The sequence below is a fragment of the Hyperoodon ampullatus genome, assembly GCF_949752795.1.
Source record: "Hyperoodon ampullatus genome assembly, chromosome: 6".
Taxonomy (NCBI): Eukaryota; Metazoa; Chordata; class Mammalia; order Artiodactyla; family Ziphiidae; genus Hyperoodon; species Hyperoodon ampullatus.
In genome coordinates, this window is record NC_136919.1 from 121511013 (window position 1) to 121530705 (window position 19693).

Below are 19693 nucleotides of genomic sequence, written 5' to 3' on the forward strand. Positions count from 1 at the left end.
TCTCACACTTTGTGCGATTCTCAGACAATTTCATCCAAACAAAAAGCTTCAACTATCACCCGTGTGATAACTACTCTCAGGTCAATATCAACAGCCCAGTTCACTGACCTGGGTTCCAAATTCATTAAACTCATTTCTAATGCTAGACTTAACTAAACCACAACTTCCTGTGTTCTGTCTCTCAGAAGCATCATTAGGTTTTGCCCTAGACTTTCAAGTTATCTGAAATGTCTTGCTCTCACCATCCACCCTTTGATTTACTGGTCTCTATGTGTTCTGGTAATTTTGTATCTGTTCCCTCTGCCATTATTATAGTTCAGATCTTAATCTTTTCTCATATGGATTCCAAACAATTTCCATACTGCAGGTTTTAGTCATCCTCAACCAGTCCAAAAGGCTAATTCTAAAAAGAAAGATACACTTTTGATCATGTCACATCACTGCTTAAAATTCTCTAGTGGAACTCTATCACTGACTTGGATAGTCTTTTGCAGTCTGGAAATCCCACTACTCCAGCTGTATCCCTCAGCTGGGACCTACATATATCTTATGCTGCAAATATATTAAATTACTGAAAAATTTCTAAATATTACCATATGTCAGGGGCACCTTTATACCTGTTGTTCTCTGAGTTTGGTATTCTAATATGTGCAGTTAATATCATGTCATCATCTTACAATACTCGGAAAACAGTATCAAGTAGATTATAGAAGCATGTTGAATATAGTAAACTCAGGCTTTCCTTTGAGACACTTTTTCTTGACTTCCAAAATACTCTGTGTATACATCTATTAAAACAGCTATTCTCTATGTTATTATTCTTTATCTTGACCATCTTCCCAAATTTACTGAGTTCTTTGAGGTCAAACTTTATTTTTGACACCAAAGCTTGTACTCCTTCAGTGATAAGACTTCCTTCCCAGGTGCCAAAGCCGCACTGACTTGCTGTGTATGTGCTGACCTGTTCTGTTCTGTTTTTTTGAAACCTTGAAGAAATGTACACCTGACTTGTTTGAGATTCTTTGTTCTGACAAGATATAACACTGTGCTGAAAACCATGCTTCTCTGGAGCAATTCCTCAGTGTTATCTGAGATGCTGTCTTCTGGGCTACAGTCCTCAATTCGGCTCACATAAAACTCTTTTCTATTCGTATTATAGATTGTTTATTATTTCTGTCTACAGTTGAAAGAAGTAAAGGGAAAAGAAGAGAAGGGTGGAAGGGAGGAGAGGGAGGGTAAGAGCAACTATCAAAGGAGGTATAAAGAAAATGCATGAAACGTGAGTGAGCATTTCAGAAAGTCAGTGTGGGAAGGAGAGGCGATCTTTGAAAGTGAGCTGTAAAAGATGAGGTGAAGAAACAAAAGAAAACTATCCTGGGCCGAGGGAATATAGGTAATGTTGAAAAATCAGAAAATAACACAAATGGTTTGAAGAAGTACTGTTAGATGGAAGTCTAGGTCCACAGGGTGGAAACCAGAGTGATGGGTAGTGGGCGGTGAGGCTTGAATGATGGTGTTGGAGCAAAGCCGTGAAGATCCTGATAATCGAGCTTGGACTTCGTAGAGATAAGAGGGTTTTCTCTTAGATAATGGAAAGCAAGAAAAAAGTGCTATTGGAGGAGAACCATACTTTTTTTTAAATGTTTTTTTTCTTGTGGTAAAAGACTCAATATAAAACATACTATTTTAACCATATTTAACTGTGCAGCTCAGTGGCACTAAGTACATTCCCATTGTTGTACAACTCTCACCATCATCTCTCTCCCAAATTTTTCACCTTCCTAAACTGAAACTCTGTCCCCTTTAAACACTAACTCTCCATTCCCCCTCTCCACTCCACTCCCCACAGCAGAAATAGAGACACAGACATAGAGAACAAACGTATGGACACCAGGGGTGGGAAGGGGGTGGGATGGATTGGGAGATTGGGACTGACATATGTATACTACTATGCATGAAGTAGATGGCTGGTGAGGACCTACTGTATAGCACAGGGGGAAAAAAAAAGAACATACTTGCTTTGTTTTAAGAAAGAATCATCAGGGCTTCTTTGTGATAGACAGATGAGCTACAAAGACTGGCGACAGAAAGGTCACATGGGAGGATAGTACACAAATTCAAACAAATTATGATCAGCCAGGCTAGATTTGGATAAAAGTATGTAAGGGCCAAAGGTGTGGGGAAGCAGTTACCTTCTCCCTTTAGCAGACGCCTCTCCTTCTTCATTCACCCCAGGGACCACGCACACTACTTCTTGGTTTCTTTGGGCTGCCCACGGCAGGGCTTGAAAAATCCACCCATCCGTGTCCCACGATCCAGGAAGTGAGTCATCACACAGGCAAAACTTACGAGCATCGAAGGTCAGAAAGAACAGAAAATCGATATCTGGATAAACATGGGAACAAAAGAAAATGAGAAAAATAACTAAACTGAAAAGCAGGCAATAATATGAACGGACAAGAAGAAACCAAGAGAAAATACATGCGAAATGAAATTGGTCCCTGGAAGATACGTCAAACACTCAAACATGCAGTAGGAAAGTATCCGAGCAGATATAGAGAAATAAAGGGAAAAGTAAATAAATAAATAAACAGAAAAATAGGAAATCTACAAAACTTTGGAAAATCAGACAGCAAGTGCATCCAGCATCAATGACTGAGGTTTTAATGACTGGTAGTTCCCTATATGTTTCAGTCTGACTTACTATTTGCTTACTGCTGGGATAAGTGTCTATCTCGTCCAGGTTCTTGTAATGCACACACCCACATCCAAACAGCCTCACAGCCAAACACACACACACACACACACACACACACCCCACCACCACCACCACCACCACCACCAAGGCTTACCCATAAGAGGAAGTAATGAAACAACAAAACCTGTTTCAAGGAATCGACTGGAACACCTTAACCTGCTTCTCTTATTGTCTCCTTTGTCCTGCAGGTCTTGGCTCTGAATGCAGGCTTTCAATACTGTTGGCCTCTCTGGCCCTGTGGTTCCAGGTATCTTTCACCTTCCTGTAGGGCTTTCACATTCCAGGAAGGTCTCCCTGCAAAATCGAGTTCCCACAGCCCCTTCTGGCTGAGCACTCCTTCCCAACTGCTTCTAGTGTCTTCACTGGGAAAGTTCTAGAAGGGCAAACTAAGTCATGAATCTGGGAACAAGAATGTGAATGCACCTGGCTCAGGTGAAGGAGTGGACCTTCCAGAAGGAAAGTGTCCATCAAGCATATCTGGACAGTTCAGCCTAACGCTGCTTCTCGAAACAATTTGCACTTGTTTCTACATTTTTTACTTGGTATGTTTTAGATGACTTTACGTGGAAGCCAATGTCTTTAATGAAAAACCCATCTACTACATTAATCTGTAATAACCCTAGGAAACATTTTATAAGCCACATAGATGGAATGACCTTAGGATAGTCAGTGGGAAACAGGAAGTTCAGTTCCCAGCGTCCCGTCCTCCCACTCCTCCACCACCCACGTGAACATCGGTGAGTTCCTGAGGCCTAGGTGCCTGCCATGAGCACTGACGTTTAATGAGAAAATGATGTCAGTGATGTCTTTTCTCTTTACTACTTAATCACTGTGTCCTCTGCAATACGATTTTTAGTGCTTGCTTTGGCGGCACAAATACTGAAATTGCCATATGATTTTTAGAGAATTGAAAGAAACAGTTAGCCTAGAGACAGAGGACTGTACTAGGAATACTATGTATATGCTATATTTGCCAAAGATTTTATGTGAAAGATGGCTTATAAGGGAATCCAGCCAGCTCTAACGCGGTTGACAAGAATTCTGCCCCAAAAAGACACTCTATACCAGAAGGCCAGAAACAATTACAATAAGAATGATCATTTTTTAGTTCCCACTATTGCAAAGTATTGTACTTAGTTTTCAAAAATATATCTTCTCATTTAATCTTCCTGATATCCTGTGAGATAGGTATTGACTCCAGTTTTACAGACATAATAATGAAGGCTTTTAGAGAAGTTAAGTAAGATGACTGAGATAACATAACAAGAACACATATAATAACATACTGATAATCAATACGTGTAAAAAGCAAGGTGTAGTTCTGAAAAATAGAGAACTTATAAATTGTTCATGTAGATCGGCCTTTCATTCATTCAAGTTCACGGTGAGAGTCATAGCTCTGCTTGGCCGTAAGTAGGCATCTAACTGGCAACAGACCTCCTTAAAAATGAGAAGCAAAAAGCTAATGTTCCACTTTCTCTTGTCAACTTTTTTCAAAAAAAGTGAAGAAGACTATAATATTGAGTATTGTCACCTCAATAAATATTAGAAGGTTATCCTTCTCAAGTACAGATTCCTGATATTTACAGTTAAAGTTTAGCCATTCTTTTTAGCAAAATATTTATTGAATTCCTCCCATGTGGCCCCCATCAGCCTATACCCTGGAGACGCAACGGTGAACAAATAATCTGGTGTCCCATCCATTGTGGAGCTTATATTCTAGTTCAGGAAATATGCCTAAATGAAATAATTCCAAATCAGGATCAGAGATAGACAGGTTACAAAGGGCTTAGGGAGAGAATTAAAGGATGCGGGCGGGTGTCAGGAAGAATACCTCTGAGCGACTTTGGGGGACTTCAGATGTTTTGGTCTATCCAGCCTGATCTGTGAGCTATTCATTCTCGGCTCTGAGAAATTTTGGACAGACCGTTGGCCAAGGTGCCTAGTCCACCTACCGTGGAGATAAGCTTGTGTCTTTTCCTCTATAACAGGGATTGGTTTGGGGATGAGCACATGACCCAAAGGAGGGCAGTCAGAATCTGATACTTTAACAGAGAAAAACATTCCCATCTCGTGGAGTTGCTAAACTTTTAAAAAGCTGGCCTCAGTCACATTTACAACCTACAGGGAATTTGTCTAAGAAGTGAAAGAGAAAAAGAGGAAGCCCTCAATTCCAATCCCGACTGTGACTAAAGCCACAATCACCTCCGCATGTTTCAGTTTGAGGCCAATGCATTGCCCCTAAATTGCTTAAGTTACTTAGCTTGTCATTGGTTCCTGTACCATTACTCATGATATAATCATGAATTATTCACAGATGAGATTTCAGCTTTGGCATGAGTGACCTAAAGGAAAGAGTTGGGAAGAATATGGACAAAACAGCATCTCTGGCAGAGGAAAGGGTAGGTGAAAGTTTCCTGAGGTAGGAAATAATTTTAATTTTTCTGAGAACAAATAGCTGTATCACTCATTAAGAGAAGAACACACAACAATGTCTATTGTGATTGACAAAAATCAACATCATATTGGAATCCCTTGCCAAAAAAAGAAAGAAGTATCAGAAATAAGAGACAGCAGGGAAGAAAGGAAGAGACAGAACTGTCATCTGTAAACATCTGCCTTCACAGGAAAAAATTTAAAAAAATATATAGACAACCTGTTAGAACAAATAAGAGGGTTCTGCATGAAATCTGGGGTAAAGATCAATATGGAGAAGTGAGTGGTGTCTTTACACACCAGCACTAATGGGACTTCCCTGGCGGTCCAGTGGTTAAAACTCTGAGCTTCCAATGCAGGGGGCGGGGGTTTGATCCCTGGTCAGGGAACTAAGATCCCACATGCCGTGCAGTGTGGCCAAAAGAAAAAAAAAGAAAAGAAAAAGCACTAACATAAGAACAAACATGGGGATAGCAGCAACAAACATGGTGCTTCTAGGAACAAAATTAATAAAAGGAAAGTAAAACTGCTATACAGAAAAATTATAAAATTTCATAGATGGATATAACTAAAATTTATATAACTGGAGAAAGACATTAATACTGAGTGGGAAGATTCAATGTTACGTGTATCTCAGTTTCTCCTCAAATTTATCTGCAAATCTAATGTAATTTCAACCAAAATATCCAGGGAATTTTTCATGAAGCTATTGTAAGGGGTGCAAAGCTTTACCTGGACTCTCCTAGGGTCTGTGTTTGGGCCTGAGACGACAGATTCACAGAAGAAAAGCATACAGATATTTCCATGTACCTCACAGCCCCATAGGAAAATAAAGACCCAAAGAAGCAGCAGCAGGACCCAAATGTTTATCTAGTAGACTGAACAAAGAGTGGCAGCCGAAGAAAAGTAACTAAAACATAGAGGGAGGCTAACGGAAGATAAGAGCTATTTTTCAAAGTCTGTTTGTACAGATTTTTCTCAGGCTCAACTCGGCATCTCTGGTGATAAGAATGTTTCTTTTCTCCTAGTACAGAGAAGGCGAATCTCTCATGGAGTTTTATCTCCCGCTTTCAGGCAGAAAGCAGGCAAGCAGAGTGTCCCTTTGGTATCTGCTGTTTTTCAAGTGCCTTTAACTCAAAATAATCCTGATGCCAAGTGGTATATTTTGGGGTGGCATTTTCTGCCACCCTTAACTACATAAGAGAATTCTAAAATTCATTTGGAAAAATACAAGTCCAAGGACCCCCAGGACAATTTTGACACCCAAGTAGGCCAACCAAGTCTCTCTGAGAGCTCTTCTTTAGCGTCTTGTTCAAAGGTGGTCCATGACTAAGGCCACCAACTGTCCCAGGGGCTTGTGAGAAATGCAGAATCTCAGCCCCTGCCCAGACCGACCAAACCAGAATCAAAATCCCCAGATGATCTGTATTCAAATGAAAGTTTTCAACACAGTCATCTAGTGTTCATCATTATACCTTCTCCCCATGGATTTAATCTTTTGACTTTTGATTGTAAATTTCAGCATAGGCTATTAGGCTCAAAAGCCCAAGACTTAGATCATTTGGTTTGCTTTCATTCTATAGGTTTCAAGACCTAATCTAAATTTTCTTGACCTACTTTCTTTATATAAAGACCACAAGAAACATCATACCAACTAGCAATGTATACCTAGTGTCCTACCATCCTTAAGGAATACCATACATCTAATTATTCTCTCTCATAAGTCCCTCTGCAGATGCAACATAGAGAAACACATGAGTAATGTCACTGGTTGTAGAGGAAGCTAAAATATTCAGGGAAGTCTTGGGTGCCTTCAGTACTTCTGCTGTGACATTGCACTTCCTTCCCTTCTCAGTTGGATTTAATGCTTCCTTTTCATAGTTGACTTTCTTGCTCTGCTTTATGGCAGCACCAAGCCCTTCCTGGTTCTGAAGTTTTTCCTGCTAAAAGTTCCACCCTAGAGCTCCCCAGTGAACTTTCACCTCTATTATCAAAAGATGAAGACCCTGGGACCTTGCCCCTTCCCTCGCAGCACGGCCGCCTCCCCAGCACAGCTTGGTCATATGTATAGGACGGGATGAATGTGCCTTTTCTCCTTTGCGTTTCCTTCTACCAACCTCATCTCCATTCTACCAAAGGCATGGTTTTGCCTCAAGGTGGCTCAGGATTGGTGATAAAAAAAGAAAATGTAAAGAAAGTGTTGTCAATATTCAGATGTTGAGATTTAAGATTTTTGAGACCCCAATAAACCTATAGACTTAAATAAATAGCTTTGCCAAAAGAAGGATTTTCTAAACACTTTAATCTCCCCAAAATACAGCAAAGCCCAGTTTCTGGGCAAATTGACTATTAATATTCCAATAATGGAAGCAACTTAAATGTCCATCAAGGGACGAATGGATAAAGAAGATGTGGTACATATATACAATGGAATATTACTCAGCCATTAGAAAGAATGAACTAATGCCATTTGCAGCAACATGGAAGGACCTAGAGATTGTCATACTGAGTGAAGTAAGTCAGACAGAGAAGGACAAATATCATATGATATAGCTTACATGTGGAAACCAAAAAATAAATGATACAAATGAACTTATTTACAAACAGACTCACAGACTTAGAGAATGAACTTATGGTATGGCAGCAAATAGATGCAAGAAAAATTGATAAGAGCACAACCCAACTCTCCTATGCTGTCCTTCAGATTAAAACCCAGTAAGGTTCAGGTTTATTGAAATTTCATGGCATGCACTCCAGAGACTCCTTTGCAAATAATACAAAGCAGTTACTTTATTAGTAGGAGTAACTTGTTATAAAATAAAACTTTATTCTATGATATTGTAAATTTTGTGAGGTAAAGAAAATGTTTTATCTCCATTGCCTAGACAACAGGGTCTCAGTAAATAATACTGAAAGAATAAAATGTGGGGAAGATTAAATACAAAGTAGTGCAATGCAGGCAAACACAAAAATATGAAGGTTCATTGTACATGAGGTTATGTGCTAGTAGCTCTAGTTGACAACAAAGAATAATCAGATGTGGTAACACTTTGAAGCCACGTACATTCAGAAACAGCTAGAATACATGGCCGTGCAGGGCTCTGCGTCAAAAAGAGAGTCCAGATGCTAACCAAGTGACATCATCACCGAGTGTGTGAGGAAGAATGTATTTCAGCACTGACAGCCGGTGCCATGATCTCTGGTGGTCAGAAAGGACTTTAAGGATCTGATAGAAACTTGAGCTTTTTTTTTTTTTGCGGTACGCGGGCCTCTCCCGTTGCGGAGCACAGGCTCCGGACGCGCAGGCTCAGCGGCCATGGTTCACGGGCTCAGCCGCTCCGCGGCATGTGGGATCCCCCCGGACCGGGGCACGAACCCGTGTCCCCTCCATCGGCAGGCGGACTCTCAACCACTGCGCCACCAGGGAAGCCCGAAACTTGAGTTCTTGAAGAACGGAAAGTTAAGGAAACTAACGTTTAGTGAGCCTCTATAATATATCGGTTACTTTCCTAGGAATTTTATAAGTCTTCTCATTTTAGTCTCATAGCAATTCTCTGAAGCAGTATTTTTATGCACATTTTACACGTAGGTGAGGTAACAGCCCTAAGGAAGCAAAAAAAAAAAAAAAAAAAAAGTTTGGAGCCAGATGTACAATGTTCCCTCTATTCCTTTTCGTGGGTGAGATTCAAGTAGGTGAACAGAAGGGTTGGGCCACAGAAAATACCCTACAGGTAAAAGGGAGAGGATTAGCAAGAAGGAAATACAGGATATGACTTTAAGAGTGAGTAAGTGAGTAACATTCCATTGTATATCTGTGCCACATATTCTTTATCCATTCATCCGATGATGGACACTTAGGTTGCTTCCATGTCTTGGCTATTGTAAACAGAGCTGCAATGAACATTGTGGTGCATGACTCTTTTTGAATTATGGTTTTGGCATGGACATATACACACTACCAAACGTAAAATAGATAGCTAGTGAGAAGAAGCCACATAGCACAGGGAGATCAGCTCGGTGGTTTGTGACCACCTAGAGGGGATGGGATAGGGAGGGTAGGAGGGAGGGAGACGCAAGAGGGAAGAGATATGGGAACATATGTATACATATAGCTGATTCACTTTGTTATAAAGCAGAAATTAACACACCATTGTAAAGCAATTATACTCCAATAACGATGTTAAAAAAAAAAAAAGGGGGGGGGGGAAGAAAAAGAAAAAAAAAAAAGGAGTGAGTAAGTGAACCAGTCAAGTTGGAGACTGAATAAAAGCAGGATCACCGGACAACGTGCATGCCCTTCTCATTATCACAAGAATTAACTTCCCAAAGTGTATCTGTTCTTTCATTCACCACATATTTACTGAGTATCTTCTCTGAACCATACACATACTAGCCATTTGGAAGCCTTATTTTTAAAAGTCAAACCAAATATCCTGTTCTTGTGGACTTGAAAATAGATAGTAAATAATAAACTTAGTACATAAATAAATTGCATAGTCTTTTAGAAGGTGGTACGGCTTAAGAAAAAAACAATTTTTTTTTAAAGTACAGATTTAATCTTATCATTCTCCTCACTCCAGATACCTTATGATTCTTCTGGAAGCAATGGAATAATGTCTTAACCTCTGAGCATGTTTTCAAGGCTCTCTATGACTAACCCAAAATAATAAATACTTCTCTTTACCAACCACTACAACAACCCTGGAGACGAATCATACCAGGAAACTTGATATCATACCAGGAAACTTGCCAAAACATCATACAGAAATTTGTTCATATTGTTTTTTACTCCTGGGATAGTACTAATCCACCAAGACGTACTGAAATTTCAGTCATCCCTTAAAGCCCAATTCAAGTATCACTTCTTTTTCTTAGTCAGTCTGAGTTAAATTAATCTTTATCTTCTATTTGTATTTATATCTGTCTCCTCAAACAGATAGTAAGTTTCTCTGTAAGGGAATTGGGAAGATGACCAGGTTGGTGTAGATCAGATTTTGAAGGTCCTTAAAGGCCCCAGTTAGGTGTCTAGGTGTTTCCCACCTGCATAGTCACTTGATATGACTAAAATTTATTCCTTTGTGGTTTATAAAACTGTATTTATATGAAGTATGAAAACATAAAGTCAAATATTTATATTCAAATAAAATCCAAAAATAAGTATCGGAAAAAAGAAGAAATGAAATATGTATGTGAAGAAGACTTATATAACACACTGGAAACAAATGACATCATTCCTCAAAGGCTCAGAAAGAAGAAATAAGAAAGGTAGAAAATGTTCATAGAATTCTGATAAACAGAGTTCAACCTATTGACCTCCACACAGTGTCCTCCCTCAAGACCTGATTTAACCCTGATCTCTCTTATCAGTGCCCTCTTTTCCCACTCCTGCTCATCTCTAATTACTTTTTCTGTTGTATTAAGTGTAAGAAGTCACAGTCTGAAATGGATAGACTAGGAATTGATGGGCATACATTCCCATGGAAACTGTAGCCCAGAGTCCCAGAGGCCTGCTGCCCCCAACACTGCCAAACTGGGGCTTTCAGACCAGGGCTTGTTTCCATGTTTGAAAAACCACAACAATGAGAAAGTTTATCAAAAATATCTGTGCTTCCTAATTTGGATTTCAGTAACACCTAGTTGTCTTCTTTAAATTGTGTTTATATCCAACTTCATAAGGCAAGAAGAGTAGAATAGGGTCAAGGGCAGGAGGGAAAAGATTTCAAGGGCAGAGATAAACTAGAATATTTTAAGTAATCAAATTAGAGGACCTAGCTGATTTACATCACATACAATTCTAATTCTGACTTCTTTTAGTTATAACGTGTGCTGAATAACAGAGCAATGAGAAATAGGACAACTGGGAGAAGTCTTCAGAAAGAAACTAGATTCCTTAGGCAGGGGGCGGGGTGGGGGAAGTCAAAAGCCCACAAGATGCTAATAGTCAATGTATTTGAAATATATTTTAAAAAGTGTCAAGATGGCAGAAGGAATGAAGCAAAGAAGGAAAGAAGTGAGCAAAAGAAGAATGGAGACACAGAGGGAGAGAGAGTAAGAGGGAGAAAACAAGACTGAAAAAAACAACCTTCTTGGCAGTGAAAATTATTTAAGCTTTTTGGGTCTTTTTAGCATTAACCATACAATTTCACTTTAAAGGTTGATTAGAAAATACAATAAGAAGATATAAAGCATGAGAAACTAAAAAAGCATTAGATGAAGAATGCTGAAACTAAGCAGAAGCTTTTTATTAACAATAAAGTGGAAAATTTTTTATTGAAAAAGAAGCAAAAACATCGCAGTTGTATTTTTTGTCTCAAACCAAAGCTACACGTCCAAATCCAAGCTGCCATGACGCCCCGTGAATCCAATACCATAAAAAACATTGATGGGTAAAAGACCCTCTCATTAGCCCCATCCTTTATGCACAGAAAGAAAACACAACAACTAATTTGGATTTTCTGGATTATTTAAAGAGATTATTCCCTAACAACCAAAAATAATTTTTTTTTGTTTCTGAGATTGTGAAATTCTACTGTTGGGTCCAAATGAAAAATCATAATAATAACGATTTAAGGATTTATTCTTAAATAGTTGGGGATACTAAGAGCATTCTGTGGACCAAATGTTGAAAGACAAAAGGGAGATTTAAAGATATTACCATAAAGGGTACCAGAATATGCCACTGCAAAATATGCCTCTTTAGCATATAGATTATTTTGAGCTAAAAGCCAATGAGAATCAGCAAATCCGGGAAAACCTCTAAAAATGGGGCACAAGGTTTCCTTTTGTAAAGGAAATTTCCATTTGTAAAGGTGTATCCCTCTCCTGTACCAGGAAGAAGAGGACTCTTAACTCATCAGTGGAGAAATCTCTGACTTAAATCTGCCTTAAAAATGCTAAACAACCCTTGTTTACCATACTTTTCCTGGGCACATGCCTATAACTTGTGTTCCTCACTCAGAATCCCCAACCCTCAGAACCTTTCCCTTTCTGTAGCCTTGGATGGTGTATAAACCCAACTTCTAACCACCCCTTTGTGTTACTCATCACTGAGTTCTCTCATGTGTACATGCGTGATGAACGTTAATAAAATTGTGTTCATGTTTTTTCTTGGTAATCTGTTTTTTGCCAGTTTAATGTATAGGGCTCCAGGCAACGAACCCAAGATGGGTAGAGGAAAAACAAAGCCAAAATGAGAAATTCCACAATTGTGTAGAATTATGTTTAATTCTAAAGTCTAAAAGAGTTCATACTATGGATTCTAAATTTAATCTGATCCTTAAAATTAAGCCCTGTCTAGTGGTAATTTAGAAGCCTTCAGTGATATGAAATTCAGTTCCTGATTGAAAAAATGCTTATGTCACACTTAGCCTTATAGAGTTATAGCAAACCCTGATATAATACTTATTTTATTCATAAGGCTAGAAATTCTTTGGATAGGGACCACTTATATCAAATAGGCAAACTGATTTTATTGTCATAATTTCTCTCAACATATTAGTGCATTTTAACCACAGAGGGTTGCCAGTTGGAGCAGAAGCAAAAATGAGTAATAACACACTAGAAAGATAAAAAGGCAGAGAGCTATTTCTACTCTAGCACCATGTCTGAGAAGAAAATAAATTAAATTACAAACCATGAAAGAGGTAAAATTTAACAAGTGGAATATTTAACTTCTACTTATGGAGGATATTTTTGTTTTTATTGTATTTTCTCTCCAATTTCCTTTTGCACAGCTTTTTCCTTTGTATAATTTTAACACACCTCCTAGGAAAGTTCTTTGCAACATTAAAAATATATATATACAACGTATTCATTCTAAGTTTGCAAAACAACCAAGTTTTCACCTTTCTCCATGGTCCCCTGGAACTCTAAATTTGGAGTAAACAAAAGTCATCATAGAACACAGTTAAATTATTTTGGTTCTATTTGTTAAGCAACAGCCCATAAATTCTCATTTCTTTGGTCTCCAAGTTTCAGTCAGGGATTTCCCTTTACAGTTTTGCAGTGTTGTTGACTCTGGAGCAAATTCGTGACAATAGTTCAGCAAAAACTTCTTTCTTTTCCAAACTATCAACTGTGTGTGAGTCTGGAGGGAGCATGGTATAGTAGAAAGAGCACAGATTTAGGAATAACACAGATTGACGTTTACATTCCATATTACAAAGGCTTTCTGAGTCTCACTTCCTTCATTTTGAAGTTGGAAAAGTATTGCCTACCCTGCAGTTCTGTTGTAACGATTAAATATAAACTACATAAAGTTTCTGACTCAATATGTAAATAATAAATAATATCTGTTATTACGGTAAATCCTAAAACTTAAAAGTTCTATTCTGCTTACCTCCTTACCAAAACAAAACACACTCAAATGTGAAGACTTACATACATACTACATAAATATTCTGCTTGGATCATATTATTAAAAATTGCAAAACGATGTATTTATATGTTGGCCGAACAAATCTCAGTTTATTACATTTAGCAATAGTTTCTCATTGGGTTTTAGAGATGAAATAGTCAGCCTAACTACCCTGTAAGTACAATAAATGACCTGCACAGTCTGAACATTTAAACAATTGGCTTCAAAACTAGGAAGTATTTACAGAACTTAAAACCATGTGCAGAACAACTTGATACATAATGTCAGTCGGGAGTCCTGCTGATCACCAAATGGGAGAGAAAGCATTTTTACATCCAACAGTTCAGAGTTCTGCAAATCCATAACTAGAAACTTTAACTAGACCAGTAATGTCTGGATGACAGAACAGATTTAAAACTGTGGTAATCGTAGACACTTGTATATGCAAAGGACCATGAAATAACTAGAGGGCAAAACGGAGGCGCTCTCTCTCAGTGGACCCTACCGTTAACCCTACACAGCAATTCAGCAAAATGATTTCCACGACACAACAGCTGTCTGTCAGAGATAAAGCTGGATACTAGTTCAAGGTGGTAAAAGCGTTTTGTTTAGTGATACTTCCTGTAGTACGAGAGAGGGCAGAGTAAGCTTAGCCCTCTTTGGATTGGTGAGGGGGTGACTGGGGGCTTTAAAGGCAGAGTGGGGGAGTGGAGGGCATGGTGAGCAGAGGCCCAAGCACAGCCAGGGAAGTGAAACATTACAAAAAACGGGGTAAGAGGTCAAGGTCAAGGCTGCCGAGGCCAGCTGTGCCTTCCAGCTAGCACTTATTGAAGTTAAGGTTCTGTCCTCCCACAGAGAATAGGAGACAGGGGCCCCATCCTTCCTGCTGATTACATTTCACAGGAATGGCTTTCAATTCCCTGTAAAAGACACCCTTGGTTGTAGGGGATACATATACATCCCAAAGGGACAGAGGAAGAATTTACAATCATAAGTTTGTTTGTTTTTGTTAATAAGTGCTCTAAGACAGAGATGTGGAGGAGGCTTCCTCAGGTGTGAGCTGGAACAACCCATAAATTGTTTTGGTGGCCTTGAGCTTTTCCAGACAGGAGCTCGAGGGGGGTGGGTCATCCCAGGGACACAGTCTTCGGCTTCCAGAAGTCATATGAGAGTTTGGTCAAGGAGAGAATTTTTGTCACAGTTCTCTTAACTATGACCCCACAGCTCCATCTGTTTGAGGACAGACCATTAGGCTAAGGTCCAGTTTTAGATCCTGTGTCTGTCAGCTTCCCTCTGCTCTGTGGCACTCATCTTGCAAGCTACCCAACAGATAACTCCAGGCCAGAATCCAGGAAAGGAATATGCAAGGATAAAGAGGCTATAACAACAGTGAAACAAAAACCATCCAGCCATCCCTGGAAAAACACAAAAACAAAACTGCTCAGTTCCTTGAATAAATTCTTATTTTGTGTAAATTATTTTTCTGCAGCTACGGGGTACCCAGAGTACACATGTCATAACCCTGCATTCAGGAGCCTAATGTCCAAGAATGTTTCCTAATAACTTGAATAAGAAGTGGTGTATGATAGGTGCCTTTTAAGTGTAGAGATGTCTTGTGGCATAGAAGTCCTAGGGAAGATTTGAATAATTCAGTAAGGCTTCTTGACAAAGTTGCGTAAGCCTTGAAGGGACGGCCAGATTTCAGCAGTTTTAGGAAAGAAGCTATGGTCCTCAGGATGAGAGGACTCCATCATCAGGTGAGAGGAAACTGAAAAAGACAGTCCAGGACCCTATGGGGATTTCCCAGGACAGACCCTTCCCCATAGGTTCTGCTGTAGGTCCTCTCTGAAGGGCCCAGGTAACAGTATATGATGTACATTTCCTGAGTTGTTTTACAGATGCTAAACCCTCCACCAAATGGAAGAAATTAACTACTTGGGCTTCCCTGGTGGCGCAGTGGTTGAGAATCCGCCTGCTAATGCAGGGGACACGGGTTCGAGCCCTGGTCTGGGAGGATCCCACATGCTGCGGAGCAACTAGGCCCGTGAGCCGCAACTACTGAGCCTGCGCATCTGGAGCCTGTGCTCTGCAACAAGAGAGGTCGCGATAGTCAGAGGCCCGCGCACCGTGATGAAGAGTGACCCCTGCTTGCCATAACTGGAGAAAGCCCTTGCACAGAAACGAAGACCCAACACAGCCAAAATAAATAAATAAATTACTAAACTCCTACCCCCAACATCTTCAAAAAAAAAAAAAAAATTAACTACTTGGTGACCATGAGCACATAGCCCCCAGACCTACTGGAGCCTAAGGATTGTTAACCCCTGTGACACCACCCTGTTACCTCACCACCAACCAATCAGAGACTTGTGCACAAGCTGAGCCCACACCCTGGGACTCCCCTCCCTCACCCGGCCTTGAAAAATGCTTTGCTGAAAACCCATCGGGGAGTTTGGGCTTTTTGAGCAGCAGTGGTCCTGGACTCCCTGCCTGGTGCCTTAAAATAAACACTGCACTTTCCTTCATCACAACCCAGTGTCGGTAGATTGGCTTTACTGTGCATGGGCTGAGCAGACCCAAGTTTTGTCCGGTAACAAACCCACAGATCAGAAGAGAATTTAGAGATTTTCTTCTTCGTTAATAAGTTTTTTCCAATTTACTATTAAACACAGTCCTTCACTAACTGTCAACTATATTTGGCAACTAAATGAAGTCAGATATTGATCCCCCCTCCAAGAGAGATTTTTAAGGAGTCAGTGCTAAATTGGGCAGGATCCAAGCAGGTATCAACTCCCACATCTGACATCTCCTCGCTTCGCTCCGCACCATGTCACTCATGTTAATAGGCTTCACTCCAGGCCCAGTGAAGGGTAATCCTGAGGGAAATATTGAACAGAGGCTGAAAATTACTAGCTTGGGGTAATTGTTGCAGCTGTGAATTGGCATGGGGATGCTAGACCCTGGAGACCACTTTGGAGGAAGATAGCAAATTCCATATTGTGCTCATTATCTATGAAAGACATAGATAAAGGCCTGACATCCATTCCTCAGTTGTTTGTACAGGAAGCCGACCCACCAGATGAAAACTGCTGACCACAAGCACATTGACCTTAGACTGGTTGGAACCAGAAGGTTGATGATGCTTGAAACTTCACCTTGATGCCAACCAATCCGAGAATGGTCCACGAGCTGATCACGCCCTGCTCCTTGAACACTATAAAACTCCTCACCACCCCCTCCAGGGTGGGTCATACAGTCTTGAGGACATTAGCCCGCTGTGGCCCCCTGTGTCTGGCAAAGCAATAAAAGCTGCTCTTTTCTACTTCACCCAAAACTCTGTCTCTGAGTTTCTATTCGGCACCGGTGAACAGGGGCCGAGTTTCGGCAACAATCATGACATATATTCTTCTCCTGTTTCCATAAAGCACAACAGAGTAACACTAATTCTTTTCTCAGAAAATATAACGTAACATATATTGTATTAACATGAGACAAGAGCCAATGGAAAATTAGGAAATAAGATATGCAAAAAGTACTCCAAAGAGTAAATACTAAGGACAGTATTAAAACATTTGTTTTAATGCCTTTTTCCAGGGTAGATGGCCTTTATTGGCAGGTGCTAAGAATGTAAAATAGTAACAAATCCAGAGGGGCATGGCTCTCCTCCCCCCAAGCAAGGTCCCTGTAACTAGGCCAGTGGGCAGGAGCACTTGACTTGACCATGGCCACTTTGGGCCCAGCACTGTCCAAAGAGCAAACTCTCAGGCAGAAGGGGGTCCTCACAATATGGGGGGAAAGAGCAACGCCCTGGAAGGGGCATGGGCTGTGTCCACTCCAGGCCACTTGGCTCTTGTCCACTGCACACCTCAACCCTGCAGGAGGAAGGCTTCATAGCTTGGAGTAGGGGTGTTTTGGGACTGGGCTAAACCTATCCCTCTCCAGACCCAGGTATCTGCCTCTTGCCTCAGTTTCCCTCCTCCCAGTGGTTAGCCAGCTTGGACAAATCTGGAAGAAACCACAGGAGAATGTCTTTTTGATCTGTGGGTACATGCAGATTTCTTAAGTATGGCATAAGAAGTAATAACCACCAAGCAAAAAATGATTAATAGACTTTATCAAAATTAAAATCTTTTCATCAAAAGATTCTATTAACAAAATGAACCAGCAAGCCACAGAATGCGTAAACATATTTATAAAAACCCAAACTGAAAAAAATATATCTAATCTATATAAAGAACTCCTACAACCCAATAATTAAGAAGACAAAAAATTCCATTTTTAAGTGGGCTAACATATTTCAAAAAGAATACTATGTATGAATAGCTAAAAGGCACTTAGGAAGGACTCAAAATCATTAGTTATCAGAGAAACACAAATTAAAACCACAGTGAAATACCACCACGCACTGATGAGAATTGCTAAAATGGAAATCCTGACAACATCTTATGCTATTTTGGGAGCAACCAGAACTTTTATACATGGCTGGTAGGAATGTAAAATGGTAGAATCAACTTGGAGAAAGACTTGGACATTTCTTATACAATTAAATATGCACTTACAATGTGACCCAGCAATTGCATCCCTACATGTTTACCCAAGAGAAATGAAAACACACATGCACAATAACTGTTCATAGCAGCCTTATTCATGATAGCCAAACGCTCTTTACAGCCCGATGCCCATCAACAACACGTCGAATCAACAAATGTTACTAGATTCATTCAATGGAAAATTTCTCAACAATAAAAAGAAACAAACTACTGCTGCATTCAACAGCATAGACGGCTCTCCCAGAGATTATGCTAAGCGAATACTAGACACAAAAGGGACTAGAAGTCCATTGATTTGCAGTTCTGGAACAGGATAAACGAATTAGTGGTAGAAACAACAAGCAAAACAAACAAACAAACAAACATAACATTGGTGGCCTCTGGTTGTGAGGAGGGATGGTAACTCTTAGAGAAGAGGAGTGGGGGAATTTTCCAGAAATAGTACCATCTTATCTTGATAAGGTTATGGTTGCAGGAGTGTAAGCCTTTTTCAAAACTCCTAAGATTGCATACTTTAACCTTTGGGGAAATTCTTTTCCTGAAGAGAAGGAATTCTCTTGAAAAAATAGGTGGGAAATGACAATCAGTGTTACAGTGTACAATATGTGTACACTACAATTTCTGTAGTGAACATAAAACACCCCAAATCACAAATTCCATGGAAAAGAAATTTTCCATAGAATGGAAATCCCATAGAATGGAAATACTTTAATTATGTATTTGACTTAGTCTCAAGCATGTTTTATAGGCAGCAAGCTCTTGTGCTAGTTTGTATTCTATCAAATATGGTTACGATAAGGATGTTTGGAATCATGAAAGGAACATCAGCAGAGACCACTAAGTTTGCTGCAGCAAAAATTGTTTTTCCTAAGATCTAATCTCATTTCATGCTTTCAACTTGTGACTACTAAAAGTCATCAGACAGAGCTCAGAAATGACTCACGAAATTGATTCTTCTTATTTATGCATCTCTCATCCATGGGGAGAGAAGAGGAGGTGCTGGGACAGGGCCTCAAATTCCATTATCCACTTTAGTTTGGTTGGCACTTGTTTGATACTAAATGTTCTCAATTTGTTCCTGATAAACAATGGTGCACAGTACACAACCAAAGCATATTTGGCAGAGAAAGCTGAGAAAGCCCAAAGAAAGGGCCTAAGGCATTTACATCTTAGATACACTGGCTGAGCAATTCAAGAAAGGAAGGCATGAGGCCAATATCCTGGTCTGAGCAGTCCTATCGTATTATCGTTTCATGGGAACTTGGCATTATATCATGAAAAAGCCAACATCTAAAGTTGGAACTTGTCTTGGTAGGTAATAATGTTCATATATCTTTAAAGATAGAGTTGCACTGACTGTCTCCTATGAATTGACTACTTGTGTTTTCTCATATTAAATAATTTAAGAGAGAAATCTGGGATTGCCCAAGGTCTTGCCATATTTTAGAGAAGGCAGAACAGCAGTACGGAGCACTTGAATGACACCAGCATGTGAGCGGATAGTGCCTTAGGTCTGGTTCCCCAGAAGCACATGCTGAGACCAGGATTCACTTGCAAGTGATTCCTTAAGGAGGGACTCCTGGGGGAGATGGG